Source organism: Marmota marmota, unplaced genomic scaffold, assembly GCF_001458135.2.
Source record: "Marmota marmota marmota unplaced genomic scaffold, marMar, whole genome shotgun sequence".
In the NCBI taxonomy this organism is placed as follows: domain Eukaryota; kingdom Metazoa; phylum Chordata; class Mammalia; order Rodentia; family Sciuridae; genus Marmota; species Marmota marmota.
The window spans coordinates 5598178-5603152 of NW_026000001.1; the positions used below are offsets into that span (position 1 = coordinate 5598178).

The 4975-nt window shown below is 60.7% G+C and overlaps 1 long non-coding RNA gene across 1 annotated transcript; it reads right to left on the reverse strand.

Moving 5' to 3' along the window:
• Positions 1-1244: 1244 nt before the first annotated feature.
• On the reverse strand, positions 1245-4533 carry LOC107157070. Its single transcript, XR_001505442.2, has 4 exons — positions 4436-4533; positions 1877-1911; positions 1684-1697; positions 1245-1266 (listed from the first exon to the last, which is right to left on the reverse strand). It is a non-coding gene; the product is annotated as an uncharacterized LOC107157070 (long non-coding RNA).
• Positions 4534-4975: the final 442 nt, after the last annotated feature.

The window sequence follows — 4975 nt, forward strand, 5'->3', positions numbered from 1 at the left end:
GGGGGGGGGGGGGGGGGCGACAGGAGGTGGCCTGTGTGGGGAGTCCACAGGGGCCTCCCAAGACATTCAGGCACACTCAGCCTGCACAGTGCCCAGCCTGGCTGGGCTTGGGCCTGGGCCTCCCTGCAGGGGCAGTCACACCCCTCCACTCCCCACTCAGACCTGGCCGCTGTGTGTCCAGGGAGCTCTGGTGCATACAGAGGCCCTGCCTATGTCGTGCTTTGCAGGAGACAGAGGGTCCTGGGGTTCGTGACCTCTGTGCCTTGAGGAAGCTTGGGTGTGTGGCCTGTTTGACAGGGAAGGTCCCTGTCTCGGGGGTGCCTGGAGGAAAGCGCGGCCTGAGACCCTTCTGTGGCATCCCCAGGGGACGGCCAGCGCCCAGGGCCTCTTTCCCACTCAGAAAGGAGCCTTGCCACCTTTTCGGCAGAAAAAGAAACATTTTGCTGACGTTGTTAAGGTAGCGAATGTTTTCAAAATATTTTCAAAACATAACACCCAGAAGACCTTGCCGCCACAGTGAAAGCCGCCCCCAGTTGAGTGGGAGCCAGGATCCTGAGCAGCGCCCGTCGCGCCTGGGAACTGCCACGGCCCAGCGCTCCCAGGTGTGCCCGCGCCCAGTGATCCCCACCCGCCCACGCCTGCCCGGGCTCGACAGATCCAGGGAGGTGCTCTGAGTGCGCCCCAGGGTGCAGGGGTGGGGGGTGGTATGGAGAGATGCTGAGAGACAGAGACAAGGAGACAGAGAGAGATTGAGAGACAGGGACAGATGCTGAGAGACACAGAGACACAGAGACAGGGAGTCAGAAACAAGAGGACAGAGAGAGACTGAGAGATAGACAGAGACCGGGAGAGACAGGGACAGACAGAGACACAGGGAGGAGCTGAGAGATGGCAGCTGTGCGCCCCGGCCCTGATATTAATGGGTGAGAGTTTTAATGATCAGATGAAACTCCACACACTGGGCACAGACAACCACAAGGCATTCGTGAGCAATTAATGAGTGTCCATTAATGGATTGGAGTGATGGGAAGTTAATGATGACTTGATTAATGATGAAGTCATTAACCATTAACTAGGTGACACATTAATCATTAAACAAGTTAATGATTAATGCTAATGGTTAATGGTGAGGAAGATGGACAGTTAATGGATGAGCTGAGGAGGACCCAAGGTCCAGGTGGAGAGGGCTCTGTTAAGAGGAAGGTCTGGGGTGGGCTGAGGGCCTCGAGGGCTGCCTGAGTTAGTTACCTTCCTCCTCGTACTGCTCTGCATTGGAATAGAACAAAAGAGAGGAGCCATGTTAGCAGGGGCCAGCTCCCTGGACCCTGAGGTCCAGCAGCTTCTGCTGGCCAGGGATGAGGGTCAGGGGTCCTCAGGACCAAAGAAGCCTGTCTGGCAGTGGAATGAGACCAGACCCTTGAGGTCCTCAGGGCCATACAGCCCCCAACAGGCTCCCCAGTAGGTGGAACAGGTTGAGATGTGACCACCTCTTAGAGGCCGGGGAAGGCCGGAATGCAGGGCCACTTCCAGAGGGGTTGCTCTGAAGCCCACCACATAGCAGATCTGGGACTTTCAGGCCCAGGGTTCCCAAAGGACACGTGGCATCCATGGTGACCCCCCTCCCCAGCGGAGACTTTTCCGTCTAGAGGTAGAAGTAAAGAGAGAGAAATAGCTGATACTCACCCTCAACCTGCTCACTGCAGAGGCCGGGGAGGGAGAGAGGGGGAGAGAGAAAGGGAGGTGAGGTGGACTTGTACTGGCAGGTCCGCGTGGACGGCAGAGCCAGCCCTACGCTGAAGCCCAGCCCCACACCCCACTGGGCAGGCAGCTGGCAGCAGCGGGCGGTGGGCAGTGGGCAGCGGGCAGCGGTACTCACACTTCCTCGTCAGACATGGTGGAGGTGGGCTGTTTCTGGCGGGGGGAGGGGGAGAGTTAGGAACGGCCCTGGTTCAGAAGCAGGGGGTTCTCAGAGCTGGGATGGAGAGGGCACTCCTGCGGATGGGGTTAGAGCAGACCCTTGGTCCTGGGGCAGGTCTGCCCTTGGGCACCCAGCCCCGTGAGCCCTCCCCTAGACCCAGACCTGCTCCTTCCTGCCCTGGCTCCAGCCTGGAGCTTGGAATCCAGGAGCCAGTTGGGACTCTGGAAGGTCATGGCCTCCACCCCTCCCTGGGAACCCCCAAGGAATGTCACTGGGAATGCAGAACAGGCTGCCCAATGACGCTGGAAGTCTGGCTGATGTGATTAGGACCTGCTTCTTGGTGGCCTCTGCCACTGCCCAGGCTGGGGGCCTCCCTGGGAGCCCCAAGATGGCTGAGCTTGGCTCCCCAAATGGGTAATAGGGATCTTCTCTGGCTTGTCAACTCCATGAGAGTCCCCCATGAGAGTCCCTCTTCCCAGTGGGACTTCTATGCCACATGTCCTCCTGGAGGAAGAAGCTTCTCTACAGGGCGCCTCAGGCCCCTGAGGACCCCCTCCTCCAAATCAGAGTGCACAAGTGGCCTGTCTCCTCGTCTTCCCTCTTCTTTAGGAGATGGAGACAGTCCCTGGGCTCCCTGGGTTGCAGGAACTGGCCACCACACACCCCCACGGTGGCCTGGGACCACTCTGAGCAGCTGTGTCAGAACGTGGGCCCTGGGGTCTGAGAAACCAGACTCTCCACAGCATGTCATAGCTGACTGGAAGAGGACAGTTACGGTCCCCAGAGAACTTCCCTAAGAAGGCGCCACACATCTGTGGACTGGCATCTGCAGTCCGCTGCTAAGACGGGAGCTGTTCCCAAGCCCTCTGTGGGGAACACGGGTTTTCCCAGAGCCACTTAAGCTCCGTGCAAAATTAGCTGACGTGTGTCTTCAGAATCCTCGTCCGGGCCCGGGGTACAGCCCGGGTCCTCCCAGACCCCTGCCCAGACTCTCTGGGACCTCCAGGGTATGTGGCCTATGGGGTTGTGACTCTCTGCTTCTCCTCATCCTTGGATACCGCCCACCCCTCAGGTCCAGGCCCTAACCCCTCCACCTCCCCTTAGTGCCACTCCGTGGGGAGGGGCTGCAGAGGTCGTGCCCTTCTGTGGCCACCTCTGACCCAGTAGGGTCAACACCTGTCAGTGCCGACAGAGGGGGCAGGGACCACACCCAGGGAGTTATGTACCAGGAGCAGTGACAGCTGAAGTGTCCAGAAATAGACACCAAAATCAGCAAGACGCCTCTGCCCAGAAACCCAAGACAGGGGCGGGGGGCGGGGGCGGGCGAGGGGCCAGCCTCCTTATCTCCAGTCTCCTCCAAGACCCCAGCAAGGGTCCACTCTACCAGTGGGGAAACTGAGGCTCCTGCTCCTCCTCAGAGTGCCTGAGGCCTACAGGGCTCCTTGGTGCCCCCTCCACGGTCTGGGTCACCATCCCTGTTGGTTGGGGAGAGTGAGGTGGTGGTGCTGGGGACGGGGATGGCATTGCAACAGCTGAGGGGGGACCAGTTGTCCAGTTTCATGTTCCATCTCAGAGCCTGTCAGAAAATAGCCTGTCAGGTCAAGTTCCTTGGGGCCACATGCCATCTTTCCCTCCTAAGAAGGTGACAAGGACCAAGGAGGAGGGGCCGGAGGCGCTGCCAATCACTTGCAGTAGGACTGCACCCATGCCCTGCTTTGGGCCCTACTCCCCTGTGGCCAGCCTCACCTGGCCCCCTCTCATCCTGGATGCCCAAGAACCTCTAGAAATCTGCAAAGGACCTGCTGGGCAAGGGTACCTGGCCAGGGGATTTCAGGCGTTGAGGCCAAGGAGGGCTGGCAGGGGCCTCTTGGGAGAAACTGCTCCTTCCAGCCAAGGACGAGGCAGGAGTGTCCAGCCCCTGCCTGGAGCCCAGCCCCTGTGTGTTCCTGACCGGGGCTTCGGAGGGCAGCCTAGGGCTTCTCCCTGTGGATTCCTCCTTGGGGTGACCTGAGACAGCTCCTGGCCCTGCTGTCATCTATACAAAGTGGCAGTATCGGGGTGGGGGCCATTCAAGGCGGGGGCCCCAGGGATCCTGGGGACGCACTGTGCTTCTCCATGGGCCGCGCACAGAAAGCCCAGAGGGGCCCGGGGAAGCTGCGTCACAGCTGCTCTGGGGCTCTTCCTCCCTGACCCTCTCCTCTCGGCCCCCGCTCTGAGTGGCCCCTCACCTCATAGCTCCTGGGGACCCTCCCCACCTCCACACCCTGTGGTCTGGGCTGGAGCCAGGTGTCCTGCACCATCCCAAGCTCAGAGAACACCCAGGTACAATGTCAGAATCCCAGGCGGGTGCTGGGTGGCGGCCTGGTCTTGGCCACCATGCTTCCAGGTGAGGGGCTGGGCAGTTCGCTGGCCAAGGACCTCAGCCCCCAGGACTAGTGTCTCCTTGGATGCCAGGGGCCCCGTCCCGATGCAGGAGGCTCTGACCCTCCTAAGAGAGCTGCTCAGTGCTGTACCCACCTGTGGTCACGCCTGAGAAGGACAGGAACTCCCTGTGGACAGGTCCAGCACAGGCACTGCCTCCCGGCTGCACCCTCGTGTTATAGCGGCATTTGAGCTTTCCCAGCAGCCCATTGGCCAGCAGCTGGGCAGCCCGGGCAAGGGGGGCAGGGTGTGCCCAGGCAGTCCCCTGACCAAGTATAGGAATGGCCAGGGGAGGAGACGAAGGCAGTGAGGACAAGGAGACGTGCCTGAGAAGGAGACAGGGTCTCGCCTGCCCCAGGAAGGTGTCAGCTGCTATTTTTGCCGCCCTGGGCAGGCACATTCTTGACGGGCTGTGGAGGGAGGAGGAAGGAGCTTGGTGGCCCCAGGACAGGGCAGAGGGCTATCTCTGGGCCAGACTAGTGTGGGGTCCTCAGAGCTGGGGCCCCAATTTCCCCAGCCCCCTCCCCTTTGATGGACACACTGTGTGGGGTGTGCACTTGGCCCATCCAGGGGTCTGCATCCAGGGATCATTACCCCAGGGTGGCACCTGACCCCAGCCCCACCTCCTCCATAGGG